We start from the raw sequence: 27573 nt of genomic DNA, 5'->3' as shown, positions 1-27573 counted from the left end.
ACGTGCTGAATTTTGCCATTGGCTTTCATTGGGCTTCCTATTTCACTTTCCAAAATCTCACATTTTCAAGGGCGATGGCTCAGCAGTGGCAAATTTTCAAGCATTGTAGCATTACGGGGGTGCAAAAATGCTAAATTCCCCCATAGGCTTTCATTGGGCTCAATATTTCACTTTCAAAAATCTCAAATTTTTTCAAAGGGCGATGGCTCAGCAGTGGCGCATTTTCTAGCATTGTAGGGACTCTTAGGGCGCTCATGACTGGTGAGTTTCGGGCCCCTAAGCCAAAGAGGTCATAGCCTAGGGTCACAAAAACCTGTTTATTTTTGCAAAGGTACTTCCTCCTGCCGCGCAGATCTCTCCCTCAGCTCCAGAACCTGCTGTTGCAGGATCTGGAAGTTCCGCACTGGCACTCCCCGCTCCTGCCTCCTCAGCCTTCGCCTCAGCCGCCTGACTTCTCTTCTCACTTGTAAGTGAGAAGAGAGAGAAACTGTGGAAAGAATGGGGAAAATAGGTTAACCTGATTGATACAATGATTATACATTTTACATGTAAAAAAACAAAAAACCTGTAATGTGTAAAGCTTATACAATAACATTTTGGGCCCTGTTCCACTATAGAAGTGATGCGAAGATAGCCACCTCGCCACATTGCATCACTTCTGCTGGCCTTCACATCACTTCCGCATCTCCCGATGCATAAGTAAATAGAGGAGATAGACAGGAGACAAGACAAATAACATTTATATCTCCTGGCGGACTCAAAGCTATAGGCAGTAGCAGTGTTAGGGAGACTTGCCAAAGGTCTTCTACTGAATAGCTGCTGGCTTACTAAACAAGCAGAGCCGAGATTAGAACCCTGGTCTCCCATGTCAGAGGCAGAGCCCTTAACCATTACACCATCCAGCCACCAGATAGGACGCGGACGCGGCCCTGCGAGAATCTGCAGCATGTTGCAGATTCTTGGATCAGTCTACATCGTTCCACATAACCTGTACGCAATAGAAATTATTCCATTGCCGTGCAATAGTTTCAGGACACTCGCGGTGTGCCGCATCGTACCGCATGTAATGGAAATGGACCATGACTTGAGTTAACCTAATATGAGATATTAATTATACGGTGCAAGATTTTTACCATATTGCAGGCTTCCTATGCTCCTCCTGGCAACCTGTTGGCTGTGGTGGGAAAGCCCCGGAGAGGATGACTGGGCGCTGGGTCTGACAACGCGGCGTGGCTGTTGGTCCCGGGGTTGTGGTGGAGCATTTCCAGCTGTAATCAAGAAAAATAAATAATGTAATCTGAACTAAATATGTCATATAAAATGGGTAAAAAAGTTTAAACTTTTTACTCAAACTACAATTATTTTGATTTGTATTTGAAAATAATGTTTCAAAAACCCCTATTTAAAGTGAATGTGGCAAAAAAAAAAAAACTTACCTGGGGCTTTTACCAGCCTCCTGAAAACGACCTGTGCCTGCGCAGGACAGTGACGGGTGCGAGGACGTACAGTGGCTCGAAAACAACACTCAGACGTGGCAGGGGATTAACGGATTGTCAAGTACTGGGCCAGCACCATACGTCTTCAAGAGGTCGGTAAAAGCTCCAGTTAAGTGAAAATTTTTTAATGGCGTCACAGTAAAAATTAACTTTAAAGGGAAACCAGAGATTAAATAAACTAAAAGATTTACACACACATGGGGCTTCCTCCAGCCCCATGGGGACAGATCGCTTCCACGAGACGCCATCCTCAGTCTACTGCACCTGGTCCAGTTACTTGGGCTCGTCACGGAAAGTCTAACGTAGGACAAGTGCACTCTTGGTGTATCTCTGGGAAGTTACGTAGTGGGTGCAGTTGACTTGCACAGACTTACTGCGACTGTCCGAAGTAACGGGACCTGGTGCAGAAGATGGAGAAGACTGAGGACGGTGGCGTGGGAGCGATCCATGCCCATGGGGCTGTAGGAAGCCATTGGTGTGTCCAAATCACACAGCAAAGATATCAAAGGAGTGGCTTTGAGACAACTCTGTGTATGCCCTTGAGTGGCCCAGCAAGAGCATAAGCATTAATACAACTGAATAACTGGTGAGATCCTAAAATGGCTGTGCACCAGAGCTGAATCATCCACAAAGAAAACCTAGGCAGTTGCATAGGGCCTGGAGAAGATCTAGGGTCCTGATGGATGATAGCACCTATCAAATCTTTCTAAAGAAAAGCCTGGTGATCGATCATTAGTGGTTATCAAAAACTAACAATTAGCAAACACTGCACAAATATCATCACTATGCCCACACAGGAGCACAAAAAAATAATTTATTTTTTTAACCTCCTTGCCGGTTATCCCGAGCTCAGCTCGGGGTAACCTGCGCAGGAGGATATCTCAGGCCCCGCTGGGCCGATTTGCATAATTTTTTTTTTGTTACAAGCAGCTAGCACTTTGCTAGCTGCTTGTAACTTCCGATCGCCGCCGCTCGCCGCCGATCCGCCACAATCCGCCGCGCCGAGTCGCTCCCCCCCGCCTAAGAGCCCTGCGCTGCCTGGCCAATCAGTGCCAGGCAGCGTTGAGGGGCGGATCGGGATTCCCTATGACGTCCCGACGTCCATGACGTCGGTGACGTCATCCCGCCCCGTCGCCATGGCGACCGGGGAAGCCCTGCAGGAAATCCCGTTCTCAACGGGATTCCCTGCATACTCTGATCGCCGAAGGCGATCGGAGTGGGTGGGGGGATGCCGCCGCTTAGCGGCTATCATGTAGCGAGCCCTTGGCTCGCTACATGATTTAAAAAAAAAAAATTAAAAAAATGTGCGGCGCTGCCTCCTTGCCGGATTTTTTAGACCGGCAAGGAGGTTAAGCCCCTAACAAAACAAAATGTGGGAAAAGTTCTGCACTGTGAATAGCTTACGGATATATATACTTTAACTGTACATACTGCACAACTTTATAGTATTCAGCCCATGGAATTTTTTTAGGATAAATACATACAGCATATAAAACCCAAGACAGACATACATAAACGAATAGTTTGCTGACTTACATCCCATTTCTGCCACCACCCGCTTCAGCAGTAGGGATGGTCGGAATGCCAATTTCCGATTCCGTGGTAAATCCGCATTCCGTCATGTACCAATTACCGATTCCGCTTTCCGCTACCAATTTCCGCATTCCAATGTGGAATTTCCGCCAGAAATCGTGGAAATTCCGCCTGACTTTAACATCAATTTTCTCAAAAACTATAAGGTCTTTTTGAAAACTTTTTTTTGCATCTTGTTCAGAAGATTCTGTTTAATAAACCCTAAAAATGTGGTGTTTCTAGGACTTACCGGGGCTTTGCTATTAACCGCTAAAGTCGGCGGATTTTTACTCTAATGTAAAATGCAGAAAACAGGCAGATGCAGATTTTCTACATTTTACATTACAGTAAAAATCCGCCGACTTTAGCGGTTAATAGCAAAGCCCCCTTAAGACCTAGACACACCAAATTCACACCAAATCAGGGTTTATTAAACTGAATCTTGTGAACAAGATGCAAAAAAAAGTTTTCAAAAAGACCTTATAGTTTTTGAGAAAATCGATGTTAAAGTCGGGTGGAATTTCCACGATTTCCGGCGGAAATCCGCCTACGGCACTTGCATTACCGATTTCCGCATTCCGATGCGGAAATGCAATTTCCGATCGGAATTTCGGAAATTGCATTTCCGGGAAATCCGAATGAGCATCCCTATTCAGCAGGTCCTGGTCCCTCCGTTTTAGGTCACTCCACATGACCTGGACTTGCTTTGTGGTTAGGACCCTCCGGAAATCGGTGTGAAGGATTGTCTGCACTCTCCTGACCACCGTTTTTTTGGCTGCAGGGGTGGAGAGGTCATAGTGGCCTATTAATGACTACTGTATTATACATTAAGAATCTTCTTAATCTTCTTACTTACAGCATAATGTAAAAGATTATAATATTATTCATAATGACAGTGTTAAAAAATTGTGGGAACCAACCAACTATGACTGTGGACAGATACTAGGGATCAACGATGACTACAAGAGGATATAAGTGCCACCTATAACTGCTGACAGATATTGCTAGCCATAATAACTACATCATTTCATTTCATGTGTGATTTGACTGACAGAGAAGATCCTGTGACAGCAGGCCTCAAATATATAATTGAATGGAAATGTGAAGGGTGAGCGGGACCACAAGGATCTGACTGAATTACTACCCCACTAGAATTATCTGGGGAAAAGCTGCACCATTTATGTGAATTGTCTGTGGAAACGTACGTTGACGCATTATATGTATTTTCCAGTGAAAAGCTGCCACATTACATGTCTTCCTGACTGAAGGGGTCTGCCTGCTGTCCCTTGTGGAGCACTCAGGCACTTTAGCCTCTGTAGGTGGCGGACCTTGTCCCCGGCCCCGGTTAACAGTACTATCTCTATGTATAAAATACAAGTGTCCCTGCATCCTGTCCCTGTGTCAGAGCTTTTGTGCTACTGCGCATGTCCTGCACCGACACAGCCGTTGGGGCAGGACGGGGAAGGAGGCAGGACGGCCGGGAGGGTGCGCGCAGGCTCGGACAGGCCCACCGGGAGCTCGAGAAATTTCTCGGTGGGCTCCGGGGCCCTGGGGACCCTAGTGCTGAAAAGGAGGGGAGGCACACTCCCTCCGGAATTCCAGCCAGCAGCGGGGGACGGCTTGCCGCAGATAGGGCGATAACTCTGCGTGCCGCTGGTCTGGTCTTCTGCACTGCACTGTCCAATCACGCTCTCACAGTACTTCCTGTGAGAGCATGATTGGACAGTGCAGTGCAGGAGACCAGACCAGCAGAGCTATCTGACTCTTACCGGTAAGTGATTCCCGCTCGCTGCCGCTGCTGGCTGGCTGCAATTTTGGAGGGCGAAGCGTGGAAGGGGAGGCCCAGGTGAGGGAGGGGGGGAGGCTTCCCCCTCCCCGCTGCTCTGTGCCACTTTTTCTGCACTGTACTCCCCTACCTTTCAGCACAGGGGCCCCCAGGGATTGCATTTTGTGTGGAAATCGGCCTGCAATGTGATTGCATTTTGTGTGGAAATCGGCCGACAATCTGATTACATTTTGTGTGGAAATCGGCCGACAATCTGATTGCATTTTGTGTGGAAATCGGCCGGCAATCTGATTGCATTTTGTGTGGAAATTGGCCGACAATCTGATTGCATTTTGTATGGAAATCGGCCGACAATCTGATTGCAATCAGATTATCGGCCGATTAATACACAAAATGCATTTTGTGTGGAAATCGGCCGACAATCTGATTGCATTTTGTAGCATTTTGTAGGGCTCGCTACATCCCCCCACCCACTCCGATCGCCTTCGGCGATCAGAGTATGCAGGAAATCCCGTTGAGAACGGAAATTCCTGCAGGGCTTCCCCGGTCACCATGGCGACAGGGCGGGATGACGTCACCGACGTCATGGACGTCGGGACGTCACAGGGAATCCCGAACCGCCCCTCAGCGCTGCCTGGCACTGATTGGCCAGGCTGTGCAGGGGTCTGGGGCGAGGGGGCGGCTCGGCGCGGCGGGTAGCGGCGAATCGGCGGCGAGCGGCGGCGATCGCGTACTACACGCAGCTAGCAAAGTGCTAGCTGCATGTAGGAAAAAAAAAATATGCAAATCGGCCCAGCGGGGCCTGAGAAATCCTCCTGCGCAGGTTACCCCGAGCTGAGCTCGGGATAACTGGCAAGGAGGTTAACAGTACTGGTACAAGCAAAGTTAAAGGGAATATCCGCGCAGACTATAAAAAACAAACTGCACTTACCTGGGGCTTCTTCCAGCTCCTGGCAGAAGATCGGTGCCCTCGCCGCAGCTCCTCTTCCTCCCGGCGTCCAGCGGTGAAGAAGCCGGGTCGGCTTCATGTGCGCTCCATGGAGCGGGTTACGTGGTGTAAGTGATGTCATCTGGTCTCTACTGCGCAGTAGAGACCCGATGACGTCCCTACACCACGTGACCCTCCAGCCGTGGAGCGCACAGAAGCCGACCTGGAAGCCAACCTGGCGAGGTCGGCTTCTTCACCGCTGGACGCCGAACCTTCCCTTTAAAGAGATAAACTAAAAACAATTCTCTACAACATCTATAATATACTTTTAGATGGGACATATAAAGATTAAAGAAATGCAGTCAGAAAAAGTACCCCAAAAAATATGCATTTTGTTAAAATAGAAGATTGCTTACCTCAATGAGCATTCTTTTCATCCCCGATGGCATCTCTGTAGGCATTGTTGCAACTTGCAGGTGGTCAGACTCGGCAGTGCTGTCCAATGCGTACACTGTCCAATGCGTCTTGCATGCCGGGTTAGGACAACTTCCTGTTGTTTTTGTACGCATCAGCCAATCAGAAACGTGTTTGTGATGTACGCGTGGTTTTAAGTGTACAGAAGAGACACAATTCATGTACCCGGCACATGCAGACTTATTTCCGCATGACAACTAGACATTACGCATAGAAACGGGTAATGCATATGTAGTACTACTTGGGTTGATGCGGAAAGGATTCCGCATGGGAGCATGGACTTACGCCTACGACTACATTTACTACACGTTATTGCGTAGTTCAAAGCGTACTTTCGTAGCATAGTTCATGTAACGTAGGCGTATTTGTACTACGACTAGTTGCGGAAAGCTACGCGTAGTTCCAGCGTAGCGAAGTTGGCTGACTACGATCATCCCTAGTTTTATAGGTCTTAACATCCTTCAGACATGATGAAATTAGTGATAATGGGAACTTATGTTCTCCCACAAAACATTGTATTAAGTATTTCACTATATGGGTCACACAGAAGTAACTAGAAAGGAATGAGAACTTTTATGCTTATATAGTTGTATAGGAAAAGAAAGGTAAGATAACACATTTCTATCAAACAGGGAAAAAGTGGAGCTGCAATTCACATAGCTAGACCCAGTTATGCTTAGAAATACAGTGATAATTACTGCCTGAACCATGACCTGGCACCTGCTCACAGTGCCAAAACCACTGGTAAATGGTTTACTGTCCATGGTATTACTTTGCTCAATTGGCCTGCCAACTCTCCTGACCTGAACCCCATAGAGAATCTGTGGGATATTGTGAAGAGAAAGTTGAGAGACACAAGACCCAACACTCTGGATGAGCTTAAGGCCGCTATCGAAGCATCCTGGGCCTCCATAACACCTGAGCAGTGCCACAGGCTGATTGCCTCCATGCCATGCTGCATTGAAGCAGTAATTTCTGCAAAAGGATTCCCGACCAAGTATTGAGTGCATAACTGAACATAACAATTTGAAGGTTGACTTTTTTTGTTTTAAAAACACTTTTCTTTTATTGGTCGGATGAAATATGCTAATTTTTTGAGATAGGAAATGTGGGTTTTCATGAGCTGTATGCCAAAATCATCAATATTAAAACAATAAAAGGCTTGAACTACTTCAGTTGTGTGTATTTGAATCTAAAATATATGAAAGTCTAATGTTTATGAGTACATTACAGAAAATAATGAACTTTATCACAATATGCAAATTTTTTGAGAAGATCCTGTATGTTCTCTAGTTAGTCTAGTATTGTATAATATATATATTGTAATTATTCTGATTGTTTCTGTGTCTGACCCGGCGTGCCCTCCACTTGATTAAAGTCTCATCCCTTTGTACTACAGTCATCTGATACCCGTTATAGACCTCGGCTAGCCTAACGACCCTGTCTCTGTCTCATCCTTAATTGTACCTCAGCCATCTGAACTTATGTGTATGACTTCAGCCTGTTTATTGATTTAGCACCTGCCTCAGCCCTTTGTACTTTAGCCATCTGAATATCTGTGTATGATCCAAGAATGTTATTTGACCTAGCTCTGCATTAGTCCTTCTGTACCGCATATATCTGACTTCCCGTGTATGACCTCAGTTCACGATCTGACCTTGATTATTGTATATTGTGTACACCTCAAACCCAGTGTCACTTGTGGTAACCGGTCTCAAAGCTCTGTGTTTTGCGAGGGTTATTGGTGATATGTCAGGAAAGATTTGTACTTTATAATCACCGATTCCATTAGGACCCATATCAAGTGCAGCTCTGATCAACTCCTCTTTAGTTTCTGCATAGTGCATTTTTAAGATGATATCTCTCGACCATTCAGGATTCTTAAGTGCTTTTAAAGTCCTGTGGATTCTATCAAATCTGAACATCTCGTCAGGGGAGTTAGGGAGAAGGGCTTTAAACAATGCTGTCACAAACCCCTTGATATCCAATGCAGACTCCGGGACAGATCTAAAGCTCCGTACACACGTCTGACGGAAGGCAACGACAGGTCCGTCGTCACCTCCCGCTGAGCGGGTTTTCAGCAGACAGTACAGCGTGTGTACAGTCTGTTGGTGGACTGATAAGGCTGTTTCTGAGCGATCCACCCGGCTGATCGCTCAGAAACAGCCTTATCAGTCCACCGACAGACTGTACACACGCTGTACTGTCTGCTGAAAACCCGTCCAGCGGGATGTGACGACAGACCCGTCGTTGCCGTCTGTCAGACGTGTATACGAGCCTTTATTCTAATGTTCTCCCTCCTACCTCTGTTATCCAGATCTTCAAGTTTGCTCTCGGTGATAAGCGATCTTTCCTCCTGAGCTGCATTCTGATTCTGTAGCTCTGTGATCACGTCAGCCCCTTTTTCATTCTATATTCCAGCTTGCTTGTTCTGTCTCCCAGATCTTCCATTTGGGCAGAAAGCGTGGATACTGTGGCTCTTATCTCGTTTGTGAAAGAGACCTTTAGGTCTGTTAAAAGTTCTGTAATGTCCTTTAGGGAAAAATCAGTCCGGTGCAAAGATTCACCATCTTTATCAGTAAGGGCACGAGGTTCCTGCTGTTTCTCAGCGACCACCTTAGCTGCTGTTGCGCCACACAGCCTAAAGAAGTCCAGCGATCTGGGCACTAATTCTTTGGGTTTGCTCTGGGCTGAAGGCATACGAGGTGTGGAGGAAGTCTTCCGATGTCTCTCTGTGCCTGTATTGTCCTTTACAAGATGATGCTTCAGGAGTTATGCCGCTATGGGTCCTTGCTATAGTCAGAGCTCATGGAGTCAACATCTGCCTCTCTCTGCGCCGCGCATGCGCCCCACCCGCTCTAGTTTTAACTCCTGCTTTGTACGACTACCCGCTCTGTTGCCGACTACTGCTTACCTGAGGACCTGTCTCGTTGCCAAACCTTTGCCTGTACGATTGCCATCTCAGTTAACGACCTAGACATAAGCAATGGAAATGTATCTTGCACTGCTCTTGGGAGACCCTTATCGGTAAGCAGATTTTGTGAGGCTGATATCCCTTTAATCAATATGCACTATGGTGCAGTCTCTCCACTGGGTGGTTCCAGGTTGCTGCAGAAAGTGGATGGAAAAGAAAAGTGCTCCTAAAGTGCATTAACTTCCTTTAATTAAAAATGCAATATCAATTGCACTTACATCAATGGTAGAGTAAAATTGCATGTATGAGGCCACCCACGTATCGTCCGCCTTCCCTAGGTCGGGCCAGGACCCAGCACCGCTGTTGGAAAATTCCAGCATGGAAGTCAGGACCTGATGGAGGTGCAGGGGGCGTGTCCCAGATGCGTAAGTGCCGTACGTTGGCGTGGAAGTCAGGAGCTACGGGAGGTGTGGGGGTGTGTGTCCCAGTTGTGTAGGTGCCGTACCCCCCCCCCCTCCCCAACACACACATCTTCCGCAGCTCCTGACTTCCATGCTGGAGTTTCCCAACTGTGGTCCTGGGTCCTGGCCAGACCTAGGGCAGGAGGATGATATACGTGGGCGGCCTCATACACGCAATTTTACTCTACCATTGATGTAAATGCAATTTGTATTGCTATTTTAATTAAAAGAAGATAATGCACTATAAGAGCGCTTTTCTTTTCCAGTTAACAACCTATGCCTGTCTTAACCACTTGAGGACCACAGTCTTTCTACCCCTTAAAGAGGATCTGTAACGACAAAACGTCCCCTGGGGGGCACTCACCTCGGATGGGGGAAGCCTCAGGATCCTAATGAGGCTTCCCATGCCGTCTGCCGTCCCTCGGGGGTCTCGCTGTAGCCCTCCGTACAGCGGTGACGTAATATTTACCTTCCTGGCTCCTGCGCAGGCGCTCTGGCTGCTTTCACTCCAAAGGAGGCGGAAATACCTGATCGCCATAGGGTCCGCTCTACTGCGCAGGCGCAAGTCTCCGGCGCCTGCGCAGTAGAGCGGACCCGACTGAGATCGGGTATTTCCGCCTCCTTCGGAGCGAAAGCAGCCACAGCGCCCCCGCTGGAGCCTGCAAAGGTAAATATTGAATTGAACAGTCGGGCCTGTCGCCGGCTGTTCGGAGGGCTGCAGCGAGACCTCCGTGGGACAGAGGACGGCGTGGGAAGCCTCATTAGGATCCTGAGGCTTCCCCCACCCGAGGTGAGTACCCCCCAGGGGACGTTTTTAATGTTACAGAGTCTCTTTAAGAACCAGAGCCTTTTTTTCCATTCAGACCACTGCAGCTTTCACGGTTTATTGCTCGGTCATACAACCTACCATCTAAATGAATTTTCCCTCCTTTTCTTGTCACTAATACAGCTTTCGGGTATTTCCGCCTCCTTCGGAGTGAAAGCAGCCACAGCGCCCCCGCTGGAGCCTGCAAAGGTAAATATTGAATTGAACAGTCGGGCCTGTCGCCGGCTGTTCGGAGGGCTGCAGCGAGACCTCCGTGGGACAGAGGACGGCGTGGGAAGCCTCATTAGGATCCTGAGGCTTCCCCCACCCGAGGTGAGTACCCCCCAGGGGACGTTTTTAATGTTACAGAGTCTCTTTAAGGACCAGAGCCTTTTTTTCCATTCAGACCACTGCAGCTTTCACGGTTTATTGCTCGGTCATACAACCTACCATCTAAATGAATTTTCCCTCCTTTTCTTGTCTCTAATACAGCTTTCTTTTGGTGCTATTTGATTGCTGCTGTGATTTTTAGTTTTTATTATAGTCATCAAAAAAGACATGAATTTTGTCAAAAAAATGATTTTTTTAACTTTCTGTGCTGACATTTTTCAAATAAAGTAAAATTTCTATATACATTATTGTCCAAATTTATTCTGCTACATGTCTTTGATAAAAAAAAATCCAATATTTATTGGTTTGGGTAAAAGTTATAGCATTCACAAACTTTGGTGCCAAAAGTGAATTTTCCCATTTTGAAGCATCTCTGACTTTTCTGAACACCTGTCAGGTTTCATGAGGTGCTAAAATTCCAGGATAGCATAAATACCCCCCAAATGACCCCATTTTGGAAAGAAGACATCCCAAAGTATTCACTAAGAGGCATGGTGAGTTCATAGAAGATTTTATTTTTTGCCACAAGTTAGCGGAAAATGACACTTTGAAACAAAAATAAGACAAAAAAAAGTTTCCATTTCTGCTAACTATTTTGCCATTGATCAGTGCTCAGTTTCAAATCCAGATTCCTCTCCCACTTCTCTTGAAATCTTAGCTTGTCAGGGCAGGATGTCATCAGCAAAATTAGATATATTTGTGAAATCAGGTGGTCATGTGGAGCTTCAGATAAGATCAAATTTTCGAAAGGCGATAAAGATTTTAACCAATCAAATTTACCCTTCAAAGAGTTAATGTATGAACGTATATGAAAATACTGCCAGAAGGTAAGTTTTGTGTCTTCCCGAAGTGCTTGCATCTCTTTGGGGTGTATTTTTACACATACCCATGCTGGGTGGGAGAAATATCTCTGTAAATGGACAATTGTGTGTAAAAAAAATCAAAAAAATGTCATTTACAGAGATATTTCTCCCACCCAGCATGGGTATGTGTAAAAATACACTCCAAAACACATTATACTACTCCTCCTGAGTACGGCGATACCACATGTGACAATGTTTTGCAGCTTAGGTGCACTAAGGGGCCCAACGTCCTATTCACAGGTCATTTTGAGGCATTTGGTTTCTAGACTACTAACGGTTTAGGGCCCCTAAAATGCTAGGGCCGTATAGGAACCCCACAAGTGACCCCATTTTAGAAAGACGACACCCCAAGGTATTCCGTTAGGTGTATGGTGAACTCATAGAAGATTTTATTTTTTGTCAGAAGTTAGCGGAAATTGATTTTTATTGGTTTTTTTTCACAAAGTGTCCTTTTTCACTAACTTGTGACAAAAAATAAAATCTTCTATGAACTCATCATACATCTAACGGAATACCTTGGGGTGTCTTCTTTCTAAAATGGGGTCACTTGGTGGGGTTCCTACACTGCCCTGGCATTTTAGGGGCCCAAAACCGTGAGGAGTAGTCTGGAAACCAAATGCCTCAAAATGCCTGTTCAGGGGTATATGCATCTGCAAATTTTGATGACAGGTGGTCTATGAGGGGCTGAATTTTGTGGAACCGGTCATAAGCAGGGTGGCCTCTTAGATGACAGGTTGTATTGGCACTGAAGTGCAGGAAGTTCTCAAATCGTGACCTGGACATGGCAGCAGAGAACATGGGCATGTGATGTATTGGGTGCGTAGACCAATAAGACCGCAATACATTCTTTTTGACTAGACCCATGTTAAGGAGAAGGCCCCAAAAAATGTTACGTTCGGAAACTTGGAGTGGTTTCCACCGAAAAGGCTGGGCATGGTAGCTTCTTGGATTGGCGGTTGTGTATTGTGTGACCTCACGCTTGCCAAGGCCGAAGGAAAATACACTATCCTTCTCCTCCTAGACCTCTCATCAGCATTCGACACTGTTGATCACTCCCTGCTACTCCAGTCACTGCAATCTGTGGGTATCCAAGACCGTGCCCTAGCATGGTTTTCCTCCTACCTCTCAAATCGCTCCTTCAAGACCTCCTTCAATGGTTCCTCCTCAACCTCCTTCCCACTTTCAGTTGGGGTCCCCCAAGGCTCTGTTCTTGGTCCCCTGCTGTTCTCCATTTACACTGCCTCCATAGGAAAACTCATCTCCTCTCTGGGTTTCAACTATCACCTATATGCAGATGACACCCAGATTTACCTCCATACCACTGACCTCTCCACCACCACCATGGAGAAGGTATCCTCTGGTCTCTCAGCTATTTCATCGTGGATGTCTGCCAGGTTCCTAAAATTAAACCTGGATAAGACTGAGCTCCTAATCTTCCCGCCCCGTGCTGCTTCACCCCCCACTGACCTCTATGTCACTGTCAATGGCACAATCATTCATCCAACCACACAAGCCCGCTGCCTGGGTGTCACCCTAGACTCGGCCCTCTCCTTCACCTCCCACATCCAAACCGTAGCTAGAGCCTGCTATTTCCACTTACGCAACATCTCCAAGATCCGGCCTTTCCTGACCCCAGACACTACCAAACTCCTTGTCCATGCCCTCATCATCTCCCGCCTGGACTACTGCAACTCCCTCTTGTCAGGCCTTCCTCAAAACCGCATCGCCCCCCTAAAATCCATCATGAACGCAGCAGCCAGACTCATCTACTCCTCCCACCGCTCTGTCTCCATAACTCCCCTACGCAAATCCCTTCACTGGCTTCCAATTCACTTCAGAATCAGCTTCAAGATCCTATGTTTGGCATACAAATCCTTACACAAGTCCTGCCCAACCTACATCTCTGACCTGGTCAGCAGATATACACCTGGCCGCCCACTTCGCTCCTCCAACGACCTCCTCTTAACCACCCCACGCATCTTGCACTCCCATGCCAGACTGCAGGACTTCACTAGAGCTGCCCCTATCCTGTGGAACTCTCTCCCGCTGCCCATCAGGCTCGCTCCCACCTTCAACACCTTCAAAAAAGCACTCAAAACTCACTTCTTCAAGGAGGCCTACATCAACTCGACACTACCCTAATCCTTTCTGCCAATAACTTCTTGATGCACCCCCTCCTTTTGTGTCACCAGCCCCTCCCTCTAGATTGTAAGCCTTTGGCAGGGCCCTCTTCCCTTGTGTATCATACTTGACTGTGTGCACTTTACCCAGAATTTGGAACTGGTAATTTTTTACCACTACCATTCCAGTTTATGATCTGGCATTGTACTATTATCTGCATTGTGTTGTGTATCTTATTGCTATTACCTGTATTGTTGTATCTATGGTCTGTTACCTGTATTGTTCTGTCAACCCTGTTATCATTGTCTGTAAGCCTATTTATTGTACAGCGCTGCGTAATATGTTGGCGCTATATAAATCTAATAAATAATAATAATAATAATAATAACGGTTGGTCTCAGCGACTATTAAGTCGTAGAGACCAGCAGTGATCAGAAAAAAAAAATTCTGTCACTGTGGTGGGGCGAGTGAGGGTTTGGCCGGGTGGTGATGGGGTGATTGATGGGTGTTAGGTGGGTGATTAGAGGGAAGAACAGATGTAAACAATGCGATCTGAGGGCAGTCTGCGGGCGATTTGAGGGTGCGGGCGGGTGATCAGGTGCCCACAAGGGGCAGGTTAGGGTCTGTTCTGATGGGTGTTAGTGACAGGTGGTGACAGGGGGTGATTGACAGGTGATCAGTGCGTGATTACAGGGAAGAATAGATGTATACAGTACACGGGGGGGGGGGGGGGGGGTCTGGGGAGGTTCTGAGGGTGGGGGGGGGGGTGATCAGGAGCCCCCAGGGGGCAGTTTAGGACCTAGCCTAAAAAATAGCATTGACAGATAGTGACAGGGAGTGATTGATGGGTGATTAGAGGGGAGAACAGATGTAAACAATGCACTTCGGAGGCGATCTGAGGGCGGGTGTGCGAGCGATCTGAGGGTGTGGGGGGGTAATCAGGTGCCCGCAAGGGGCAGGTTAGGGTCAGATCTGATGGGTGTTAGTGACAGGAGATCAGTGAGTGATTACAGGGAAGAATAGATGTATACAATACACAGGGGGGGGGTCTGGGGGGCCTGTGGAGGATCTGAGGGTGTGGGGGGGGATCAGGAGCCTGCAGGGGGCAGTTAGGACCTAAATTAAAAAAAATATCGTTGACAGATAGTGACAGGGAGTGATTGATGGGTGATTAGGGGGGTGATTGGGTGCAAACAGGGGTCTGTGGGGTGGGCAGGGGAGGGTCTGAGGAGTGCTGTGGGCGATCAGAGGGCAGGGGGGGCAGATCAGTGTGATTGGGTGCACACAGGGAGTGCTGCAGCCTGCCCTGGTGGTCCCTCGATCACTGGGACCACCAGGGCAGGAGGCAGCCTGTATAATACGCTTTGTATACAATACAAAGCGCATTATACGCTTGTATTGCGGCAGATCGAGGGTTAACAACCTGGCGGCGCTTCCGTACGGCCGGCGGGTAAATGTCGAGGGTGGGCAGAGCCTATTGCCGGCGGATGCGCGCGCAAGAAGCGCGCGATCCCCGGCAGGACAGAGCAGAACGACCCGCCGCCGATCTGCGTATTGCGGTCGTTCTGCGGGCCACTTTACCGCCGCCCATTGGCTGTGGGCGGTCGGCAAGTGGTTAAGTAGCCCACCTGGTTACTGACCTTTTGCCTGTCCAAAGGACTGCCTGGCTGTTGGGTCATTGCAGTACCAGACTCTACAGTACTGCCCATAATTATTCATACCCCTGGTTAATTTTGACTTAAAGACATTTTATTCAACCAGCAAGTTGATGGGAAATGACATAGGTGTCTCCCAAAAGATAATAAGACGATGTACAAGAGGCAATATTGTGGGGGGGGGGGAACTTTTCTCAGCTTTTATTTACATTTGAGCAAAAAGTGTCCAGTCCAAAATTATTCATACCCTTCACAAACTGTCACAGTCAGAGGGAAAATCCAAAGTTCTATACCATTCCAAATAGTCCACGCTGTTCTAAAGCATCCCAATTACACTGATTAATTGGGAACAGCTGTTTTAATCAATTCAATAGGTGAAAAATAGCAGCTCTCTGCAGTTGGTTTGTGGACAGTTATGGCTAAGACAAAAGAGCTCAGTGAGAACCTGCGGCTGCACACTGTGGCTGCTCACAAGTCAGGAAAGGGCTACAAGGCCATTTCTAAATGTTTTCCAGTTCCAGTGGCTACAGTGCAAAGTGTTATTGAAAAATACAAGATGTTATGCACTGTGGAAAATCTTAGAGGACGTGGTTGGAAGCCAAAAGTAACACTTGTGCTGCCCAGGAGGACAGTGAGAGAGGTGTTAAATAATCCAAGGATCACCACCAAGGCCATCCTGGTGAATCTGGGCTCTGCTGGTGGCAATGTCTCAAGGCAGACAAACCAACAGACACTGCATACTGCTGGGTTCCACTGATGCAGAACAAGGAGGACACCATTTCTACAGATAAGGCACAGAAAAACTTGATTGGCCTTTGCAAATGCTCATCTGGACAAAGAAGAAGACTGGTCTTTTGTGAAACAAAAATTGAATTGTTTGGTCACAATGATGTTTCCTTCATTTGGCGTAAAAAAGGAGAAGCCTTAAACCCAAAGAACTCCATTTCCACTGCCAAACATGGTGGTAGGAACCTAATGCTTTGGGGTTGTTTTTTCAGCTAGTGGACCAGGGAACCTAATCACAGTAAACGGCACCATGAAAAAAGAGTAATACATGAGGATTCTTAATGACAACATCAGGTTGTCTGCACAGAAATTTGGCTTTGGCCACCAATGGACATTTCAGCATGACTATGACCCAAAACACACAGCAAAAGTGGCGAAAAAATGGTTAGCAGACAACATTAACGTTTTGGAGTGGCCCCGTCAGAGTCCTGACTTGAATCCAATTGAGAATATGTGGAGGGAGCTAAAGATCACAGTGATGGCAAGAAGACCCTCTAACCTGAAAGATTTTGAGCTCATTGCTACAGATGAATGGGCAAAAATACCTGTGGAGACATGCAAAAAGCTGGTCTGCAATTATAGGAAGCGTTTGATTGCTGTAATAGCTAATAAAGTATTTTCTATTGATTATTGAGAAGGGTATGAATAATTTTGGACTGGACACTTTTTGCTCAAATGTAAATAAAAGCTGAGAAATGTTTTTTACCACATAATTCCTCTTGTACATCGTCTTATCTTTTGGGAGACACCTATGTAATTTCCCATCAAAAAATTACTTGCTGGTTGAATAAAAGTAACTTTAAGTCAAAATTTGCCAGGGGTATGAATAATTATGGGCAGCAGTGTACCTGTGGGAGCATTGTGAAACCTCCTTGGTCATGCACCTGCTCATCAAGCCATCCATCCTGCGAGCACTCCTGCCTCTTGTTCACTGCAGGTTCCTGTTCCTATTCCAGGGACTACAGTTGATAAGTGTGGGAATTTAAGTATGATATGCTTGAATTCGGAGACCCCAGTCACTTTACATAACACTCTGTGGAGTGTCTCTTTAAGGAGAATTTCTCTTGGAAAGAAATAGAGGCATTTCTGGAAGCACCATGTTCAGTAGAAAATTGTGCTGTGACTCTACAAGGCCAGAGCACATATCAGCTCGAAATGTACTGACCTCCAGGCTGTGGTAGGGTAAACATTAAGTGTTTTCATATTTCCTAAGGGAAACAATAGCTAGGGAACATAAAACAATGTTCTGCTAAGAATAAGGGAACAGGTCATTGGAAAATGGAATTTTCCAGAGCATGCGCAGTAAAGACTGTGCTTGTCATCCTATCACGTGTTCTTATCGGCCAATAGCAGGCGATGGGTTATTGATCCATCCCTGCTGGGTGATGTCACATTTAACTCTTTAGAAAGAATTTAGGCGTAAAGTGGATCCGAGATAAACTTTTACTCATTGCATAGTTGTGTTCCTTTCATATAGTTTATATGGCATTTCTCAAGCCTAAACAAGCCTCGCCCATAGCTCCTTTTGTGCCTTGGCACTCTTACAGCAATGTAGCAAGGGCTTATGGGAGCTTAGTCTGGGAAGGAGGTGTTACTAGCCATAGATTATTTTGTAATGCTATATTTTGTAATGCTGTGAGTGATGTTGCTTTCAGTTGTTCTGCTAAGCCTTCAATAGCATCTCTGGTATAATTAACAAATCTCTGTTGATTATAGTAAATATAATTAATCCAATCTACATTTTTGTTACTCGATGGCCAAAGGAAAATTGATTCAAGCCCTGCAGCAATTTGGTTCCTAGCAGTGGCGTATTTGACACCCGGTGCGGACAATTTACCGACACCCCACCCCCCTGCGGAGGATGGAGGGGCAGATTGTTACAGCTTGGAGATGGCGAGACTGAAGCACCACCACTACTACCTCTTCTTCTGCTTGCAGGAGGGGGCCCTAGGAGAGCAAGGCAGTGGCGTACCTAGCATATTTGGCACCCGGTGTTGATTATCTCCAGAGGGGGTTACGTGCTAAGTGTGTTGCGCCATCAGTTAACTTAGCTGTAAATATTGGAACGGGTTGTTTAGGTAAGCTGTCAAACTATACAGAAGATTCACGATTGTACAGATAAGATTGTGTGGTTAATGGCCTGCTTTGGTTCTAATTAAACCCAATAGATTGAGGCTAGAGCAGCATGAGTATGAGTCTCCACTAGTGATGGGTGAACTTCTCACCCTGCCTACTGGTGAGCCCACAAACTAAAACCTGGTATACACATCAAGTTTTTATTGGCCAATCAATGCCCAATTTTACCACCTCCATGTAGTTAGTATGAGAGGTCAATTACACAGTCTGTTCATAGTATTCAGTATCTGTTGGCCCTCCTGCTCCTGTGGAGATTTTAAACATTTCCAATCTTTGACCAATCAAAATTGTAAATGTTTATTCACCCTAACTTCCAGGTTCGTGAACACACAAATCCAGACACAATTGCGTGTTTGCCAGCTGAAGCAAACCGAAAGTTTGCCCATCACTCTGTACACACCCTCCAGTCCCCCGGTCCATTACATCTCTGGCCCTATCTCTGCTCACTGTAACTGAGCCATTCAGCTCTCCTATGCAAAACCCACACCGCTCTCCACACTTCCTCTGCACAGGTAGTGATGTCAGCCTGTGTGGTCAAGGAACTGGCACTTCAACTATGGTAGGGGACAGAGAGGTGCTGCTGGGAAATCAGGACCTGAACTGAGGAAAACGTTGTGTACTGCGATTCAGCGGCCAAAAAGAAAACCTGTGATCAAGCATTCAGAGATAAGTGGGTTTGTCAACCTGCAATTCTCAACTCAAATGTATGTTCACACCCCCATTCAGTTTAAAGAGAATCTGTATTGTTAAAATCGCACAAAAGTAAACATACCAGTGCGTTAGGGGACATCTCCTATTACCCTCTGTCACAATTTTGCAGCTCCTCGCCGCATTAAAAGTGGTTAAAAACAGTTTTAAAAAGTTTGTTTATAAACAAACAAAATGGCCACCAAAACAGGAAGTAGATTGATGTACAGTATGTCCACACATAGAAAATACATCCATACACAAGCAGGCTGTATACAGCCTTCCTTTTGAATCTCAAGAGATCATTTGTGTGTTTCTTTCCCCCTGCAGCTATCTTCCACTAAAGTGTCAGGCTGTTTCTTCCTGCAGAGTGCAGACAGCTCTGCCTGTATGTAATTCCTCAGTATGTGAAAGCCCAGCCATCTCAGAGGAGGATTTATCCAGCTTGTAAAAGATAAGAGAGAAGAGAGAAGCTGCTCTAATCTAAATAATACACAGGCAGTGTGCAGAGAGGGGCCTGGATGGGGGAGATGCATCACAGAACCACAACACTGAAGAACTTGGCAGCCTTCCAGACACAGGCCTGACAAGTCTGACAAGAGAGAGATAAGTTGATTTATTACAGAGATGGTGATAGTAGAACGTGCTGCAGTAAGCCAGAGGACATTAGAATAGCTTTTGGAACTTGTAGGATGATAAAAAACAGGATGCAATTTTTGTTACGGAGTCTCTTTAAAGAGACTCCGTAACAAAAATTGCATCCTGTTTTTTATCATCCTACAAGTTCCAAAAGCTATTCTAATGTGTTCTGGCTTACTGCAGCACTCTCTACTATAACAGTCTCTGTAATAAATCAATGTATCTTTCCCCTGTCAGACTTGTCAGCCTGTGTCTGGAAGGCTGCCAAGTTCTTCAGTGTTGTGGTTCTGCTATGAACTCCCCCTTCCAGGCCCCTCTATGCACACTGCCTGTGTATTATTTAGATTAGGGCAGCTTCTCTTATCTTTTACAAGCTGGATAAATCGTCTTCTGAGCTGGCTGGGCTTTCACATATTGAGGAATTGCAGACAAAGGCAAAGCTGTTTGCAGGAAGAAACAAGCAGCCTGAAACTTCAGTGCATGAGAGATGCAGGGGGAAAGAAACACACAAATGATCTCTTGAGATTCAAAAGGAAGGCTGTATACAGCCTGCTTGTGTATGGATGTATTTTCTATGTGTGGACATACTGTACATCACTGTACATTACTTTTGTGTGATTTTAACAACACAGATTCTCTTTAATGACCCACCAGCAGCAGTTTCCTTAGCTTAGTTCTGCAGTGAGCGGCACAACACTTGTGGCAGCGAATTAGTGTGGTATTAGTTTGTATAACTGCTGAAATTTCATCTAATATCCAGGGTGTCATTATGGCAAGGTGGAATATATATATATATATATATATATATATATATATATATATATATATATATATATATATATATATATATATATATATATATATATATATACATACACAGTGTACAGCAAATGAGGAATGTTTGTGGGGAGACAAGAAGCCACATACTTGTACAGAATACATGTGGAGGGATGTGGTTCCTCTCCAGTGCACATTACAGCTTGTAATGAGTGTCCACCCTCCCTGCAGAGCTACACATGACTGGTCACTGGACTCTGATACTCACTCACTTAGCTGGGTGGGGGACACTGCTATGATCTTTCTTCCCCCTCTTCCACTATACATGCAGCAGTACTATTAGACTGAATCAGGGAACAGCAAGTCTTCTCTCCAGCCACATATGTACAGCACGCATCTTCCATGCTGCCCAGTGCCCACAGTCACAGCTCTTCCTGCTTCCAGCTTCGCCGCCCACCAGCACTTCAGCTATCAATCAAGCAGGCATGTGAAATGACAATTAACACAGCGTGCAGGTCAGGAGCAGCGTCTGCTGCTTGTCCCTTGTCACCCCTCTCTCACTGTCACTAGTACTATTGGAGGGAGGAAAGGAGGTGACAGGAGCGAGCAGATATAACACAGGCACAGCACGGCTGTCCAGTTGCATAGCAACGCAGACGCTCCATAGCCCCGGTCACATGCTCTGCCCAGCACAGCCCAGTACAGCAGAGTCTGGAGGGGGGATATGTAAACAAAGATCGGCTCTGTGAGCCGGCAGCTGCGCCTCCAGCTAAAGAGTGAAGCTTCTCTCCCAGCATTAGTGAATGAATGTTTAAAGCTAAAATGGCACATTTTTGGCGTGTTCAAATTCAGCTCTTCAAATTCAGCTCTACAGAAGTGGCATCTGGCTGTCACCCCCCTCTTATGGCAACATGGTAACACCCTGGTGCGGATCGCACTCCCCGCACCTGGTTTACAACGCTAGTGGTTCCTAGCCTTGAACTCCTGTGGCACACCTCTTGGGACTCCTATTGCATCAATATACACATGTGGGTCCAAACTCCCTTTTACATCTTTAACCTGTTATATAACTTTGTGTCTTTGGGGTCCAGCTGGGTACTATATGTTTCCCACCCAGATGGATCAGTGGTCTCCCACACATCCCACCCAACCCAGTATAGGTTTTTTGTCTGTTCCTCCTAAATAAAAATTTTAGTCAGTCCCATACTTATCTTTAAACATCTCAGTAGGTTTTAGTTTAAACACTACATTGCCCATCCCAGGGGAAACAGTTGAATCTAGGCGAATAGGTTACCCTGTTCCATACCCTCGGTTAGTATAGCTTGACTCTCTTTGTCCGACTGCTCTGGCCTGTCTGGTTAGGGTCTGCTCTTGTACTTTGGCTTGTGACTGGATTTTCATGTAGTTTATCCCCACTATTATCCACCAGAAACAAACCAATGCAAACGCGGCTGCTGTCATTACTATCCAAAATACTCGTCCTTCCATAGTGTTGGACCAACCAGGTTCAAGAAAGGTGATTCTCCTAGGTGGCGGTTTTGGCCTCCTAGGTGCCTGTTCCTCAGGCTCCCTATTTCCCTGCTTGTCATTGCTTGTTCCTGCCTACAGGAGCAGGCTCAATCTGGCTACTTTTGTTGAAGGGAAGTGTCTGACCGTTGCCTTTAACGCTAAGCACGTCTTGACCAGGGTTCAATCAAATGTTCCTGTCACCCTGGGTCTTAGGATTCCACCAGTTGTTCCTATCCCAGCCCTGACTTAGGCCTTGTTCACATTGTGTTTTGCTTCCGTTAGCGTTAGGCGGTTTTTGCAGTGTTTTCTGTGCGGTTGGCGGTTTTTTAAGCGTTTTTGTAAGCGTTTTTGGGGCATTTTGCGTTTTTGAGAGCCCTTGGCCTTATTTTTAAAGGGGAAAGGTGTCAATTATTACAATTAATGGTAATTCATTAATTAAGCATTGCATTAGTTAGGATACATAATAGGAGTGGTACCTGCAATGCCTTGTGGGTTTGTAGTGAGGAGTTAGTGATGGCAGAGGAGTTGGTGGTTTTGTTAGCAGCATTTGGCTTCATGAGGAGGAGATCCAGGCCTCAGAGGTTCTGGGTACATCCTTTGAATGTTAGCCGAGATTGGAAGGGTCAATTCCAGTCTATATACCAAAACTTGAGGGCTCCTCCTGACAAGTTCTTTGGATACACCAGAATGACTATAGGAAGGTAAAGTGTTTTTTTTTTAATTACTTCTTTCTTCCTCAACACATGTAACCCTTTTCATGTTCTCTCTTGTCAATATAAAGATATAGTCATGTGTTTGTATAGTACATTGTCAATCTCTCAAACTTTTGTGACCTTTGAAACAGCAATGGGCAAGTAATTTGCGCCCAATGTACCCAAGAGAGCAAGTGGATGTAGGGAACATTCTTGTGCAATAGCAATGTTCCAACAGTCTTATAATCACTCTATATATACTGTATATATATGTCAAGACAAAGTGTTTTCATCAATAGCGTTTTTTACCTCGCTTTGTTTTCACCCACATAAAAGTGCTGTAGTAAACTTTAATTATTAAAGTAATATAGTCATTTTTAAGAAAAATATAGTACTCAGACAAACAAATGTGTTTTTAAATAAAGCTATTGATATGATGATAGAACTCTTCTTTTTACCTCCACCCTCAAATTCCCAAGTTGCCCATGTGTGTGATCTTTCTGCGCAGGAGAACAATATTGAAGCACACCCTAAGTACAATGTCATTGTTCTGATATATGTATTTGAAGACAGGGTATATATGGACAGTCAGTGAATGCAGTCAGTGAACATTTGTTCTTTTAACCAGTTCGGCCTATCTGGACGAGCTTCCTCGTCTAGATAGGCACTGCTGATGCCGCCGGCTGGTGCGCTTGATTGGGTGCGCCCCCACGCGCGCTCCCTCTGCCCGCCGCTAGCCCCCCGATCAGTGAATGGGAATATAATTCCCATTCACCGATCTAACTTCCCCGCAGAAATACCGACGCTTTCTCTCCAGAGAGCGCGGTATTTCTGCCCCCAGGAAACATCTCCCCAGCATTTTAGTTCCTGGATGTGAGATTGTTCGCATCCAGGACTTTTTTCACTGTGGCCATCTTGTGGCCAAATAGTAAACTGCACCAACATACATTTTTAATAAAAAAAAAATAGATTATTTTAAATTTAAAATTAGCAGTTTCCCTCCCACACCAAAAATTACCCACATACACTTTTTTTTATTAAAAAAAAAATAAAAAATACAATTAAAAAAAAACAAAAACAACATAAATAGTTACCCAAGGGTCTGAACTTTTTAAATATGCATGTCAAGAGAATATGTTATTATATTATTTAAAATTATAAGCCTATAAATAGTGATGGACGCAAATTGAAAAAATGCAACTTTATTTCTAAATGAAATATCGGCACCATAAATTGTGATAGGGACATCGTTTAAACGGTGTAATAACCGGGACAGATGAGCAAATAAAATACATGAGTTTTAATTACGGTAGCGTAAATTAATTTCAAACTATAATGGCCAAAAACTGAGAAATAATGAATTTTTTTTCATTTCTATCTTAATCTTCCTGTTAAAATAGATTTAGAAAAAAATAATTCTTAGCAAAATGTACTACCCAAAGAAAGCCTAATTAGTGGCGGAAAAAACAAGATATAGATTAATTCATTGTGATAAGTAGCAATAAAGTTATAGGCGAATGAATGGGAGGTGAACGTTGCTCGGATGCATGAGATTTTCGGACTGCAGTGCTGAACCGGATAACAGGTAATATAATTAATGGAAATAGACTGGTCCCTAATGAATCAATATAAAATAATAATAAAAAGAATAGAATAATTTATATTATTCACAACCCACCCTTTGATCCCACATTTAAATAGGATCATTCTATTTCAGTAGCAATATTAATTGTCCCCCTGGGTATGAGTTTTGTGCCTTAACTGGTGGTATGCAGGAATGACACATATATATTGCATTAGGTACACAAGGAGCACAACAGTATAATATTCAGTGCTCACATAGACTAGTACACTGGAATATTATCATTAGTGTGTTAGAAATTAATGTATTAGTGTTCTATAAAAAAAATTCTCAAGAGGCAACAAAATAGTAGCAGTAGGGTATTGTACCGTAATGTAATGGTTACACAAACTACAGCATGAGTTATCAGTAGTTAGCTTTGTTAGTTTATCATCCTAATCTAGCACTAAAGGAAAACTGAATGTGGTAAACTTTAACAGGTTGTCTAAAGCCACACATCACCCATAAGGTTAAGGTTTCTTAATGTATTTTCAAAAAAAACGATCCTCTGGTGAGTCCAGGAAATGTCAGTTCATTATTGTAGTTTTGCTGAAATAAGTAGAATTGTAACGATCCGTGTAGCAACACAGACGTCTGATTATGTGTGATCTGCAGAATCACCAATAATACAGACGCTATACCTGATTATGTGGTGATCTGCAGTATCACCAATAATACACGTATAGCTGGCAAAATACAAGGTACAGTGGGTTGCAAAAGTATTCAGCCCCCTTTAAGTTTTCCACATTTTGTCATATTACTGCCACAAACATGAATCAATTTTATTGGAATTCCACATGAAAGACCAACACAAAGTGGTGTACACTTGAGAAGTGGAACAAAAATCATACATTATTCCAAACATTTTTTACAAATAAATAACTGCAAAGTGGTGTGTGCATAATTATTCGGCCCCCTTTGATCTGAGTGCAGTCAGTTGCCTATAGACATTGCCTGATGAGTGCTAATGACTAAATAGAATGCACCTGTGTGTAATCTAATGTCGGGACAAATACAGCTGCTCTGTGAGGGCCTCAGAGGTTGTATAAGAGAATATTGGGAGCAACAACACCGTGAAGTCCAAAGAACACACCAGACAGGTCAGGGATCAAGTTATTGAGAAATTTAAAGCAGGCTTAGGCTACAAAAAGATTTCCAAAGCCTTAAACATCCCACGGAGTACTGTTCAAGCGATCATTCAGAAATGGAAGGAGTATGGCACAACTGTCAACCTACCAAGACAAGGCCATCCACCTAAACTCACAGGCCGAACAAGGAGAGCGCTGATCAGAAATGCAGACAAGAGGCCCATAGTGAGCTGGTAGGCACTATAAGAACACAGTAACAATAAGTTTGCAAGATCTCACCAGAGGAGCTGGTGGGTACTTATTAGAACACAGACTATCCAGCAAGCGCGTGGTGACCCAGAACTCATTGGAGTGTGTAAGGGACTACAATGGTCCTAAAAGCCCCCTTACTAAGATGTTAAGAAAAACAAAAGTTTGCTTTCCTAAAACAGAAAGAATTTGCGATAATTCAGGTTAGAGTGAGCTTGAGATGTCTCCCAGAGCAACACTGCTGAATATATGCAAATTAACCATTGTACCCTTAGAAGCTAAACACACCTCCAGAACCAACAATCCGGATCAAACAATCCGAAAACAATCCGAAAATAGTCTGTATGCATGTTGGATTATTATGGCTCTGTACAAATTAACAAGCTGACACATCATTGCATTCCAGCGGTTCTGGAGGTGTGTTTAGCTTCTAAGGGTACAATGGTTAATTTGCATATATTCAGCAGTGTTGCTCTGGGAGACATCTCAAGCTCACTCCAACCTGAATTATCACAAATTCTTTCTGTTTTAGGAAAGCAAACTTTTGTTTTTCTTAACATCTTAGTAAGGGGGCTTTTAGGACCATTGTAGTCCCTTACACACTCCAATGAGTTCTGGGTCACCACGCGCTTGCTGGTTAGTCTGTGCCTCTCGGATTCACAAGCCCTACTCCATAGAGCCAAATTAATCCATGCCATGCACTGATGAGGATCAAACAATCCGAAACAGTCTGTATGCATGTTGGATTATTATGGCTCTGTACAAATTAACAAGCTGACACATCATTGCATTCCAGCGGTTCTGGAGGTGTGTTTAGCTTCTAAGGGTACAATGGTTAATTTGCATATATTCAGCAGTGTTGCTCTGGGAGACATCTCAAGCTCACTCCAACCTGAATTATCGCAAATTCTTTCTGTTTTAGGAAAGCAAACTTTTGTTTTTATTAGAACACAGTAACTGATTAGTTTAGCTGAGCCTCACCAGAGGAGCTGGTGGTCACTATTAGAATACAGTAACTGATTAGTTTAGCTGAGCCTCACCAGAGGAGCTGATGGGCACTATTAGAATACAGTAACTGATTAGTTTAGCTGAGCCTCACCAGAGGAGCTGATGGGCACTAATAGACTACAGTAACTGATTAGTTTAACTGAGCCTCACCAGAGGAGCTGGTGGGCACTAATGGAATACAGTAACTGATTAGTTTAGCTGAGCCTCACCAGAGGAGCTGGTGGGCACTAATAGAATACAATAACTGATTAGTTTAGCTGAGCCTCACCAGAGGAGCTGGTGGGCACTAATAGAATACCTCACCAGTGGCGAGGGCCCACTGGTGAGTCGGAGCATCAGACAGGCTAGGTTCGGCAACTAAGAGGCAGATACAGTACAGAGTCAGAAGGCAAAAGAGCAGTAGGTAATCAGGCAGGGATTCAGCAACTAGATCAGATGGGCAGAAGTACAAAGACGAATAGCAAATAGCAGAGTCAGAGGTTAGCCAGAGTCATACACAGAATATCAATAATATACAGTAAACAATCTCCTAGTCTTGTGTGAAATCCCTGGTTTCCTCCCAGATCAAAGCACACCAGATACTAGTCAAAGGTCTGAGTGCTAGCACATAAGTATTCACAACCGCAGACGAGTTGCGAGTGAGCAGAGACGGCTTAAGAAGCAGAGGACACCTCCAAGCCGCGCCCACTCCAATCAGCCAATCCTGAGCGGCGAACGTCTGCTCTGACATCAGCCTACCAGTGGGTCAGCTGACGCGCCTCCTCCCAGCATAAAGGTCCTGTCTACGCGCGTGGCCACGCGATACAGAACCCTTATGTGCAAATGACAATTCCGTCCTCGGCGTGCTAGACGCCGAGGGAACGGAAAAAGACTCTGAATAGGGAACCGAAGCGGCTGCGAAGACACCCTGCGTGCC

At 45.1% G+C, this 27573-nt stretch overlaps 1 long non-coding RNA gene across 1 annotated transcript in view; it reads right to left on the bottom strand.

Annotated features, from left to right (window-relative positions):
• Positions 1-298: 298 nt before the first annotated feature.
• The window catches only part of LOC137549038 (uncharacterized), a 170932-nt gene continuing 143657 nt past the window's right edge, over positions 299-27573 (bottom strand). Inside the window, exons 2-3 of the long non-coding RNA XR_011026772.1 lie at positions 1134-1268; positions 299-487 (exon numbers count right to left, since the gene is read on the bottom strand). This is a non-coding gene — a long non-coding RNA (uncharacterized lncRNA). The remainder of the gene's footprint in view (positions 488-1133; positions 1269-27573) is intronic.

The sequence above is a fragment of the Hyperolius riggenbachi genome, chromosome 1, assembly GCF_040937935.1.
Source record: "Hyperolius riggenbachi isolate aHypRig1 chromosome 1, aHypRig1.pri, whole genome shotgun sequence".
Classification (NCBI taxonomy): Eukaryota; Metazoa; Chordata; class Amphibia; order Anura; family Hyperoliidae; genus Hyperolius; species Hyperolius riggenbachi.
This window is presented reverse-complemented; position numbering and strand designations above follow the sequence as displayed.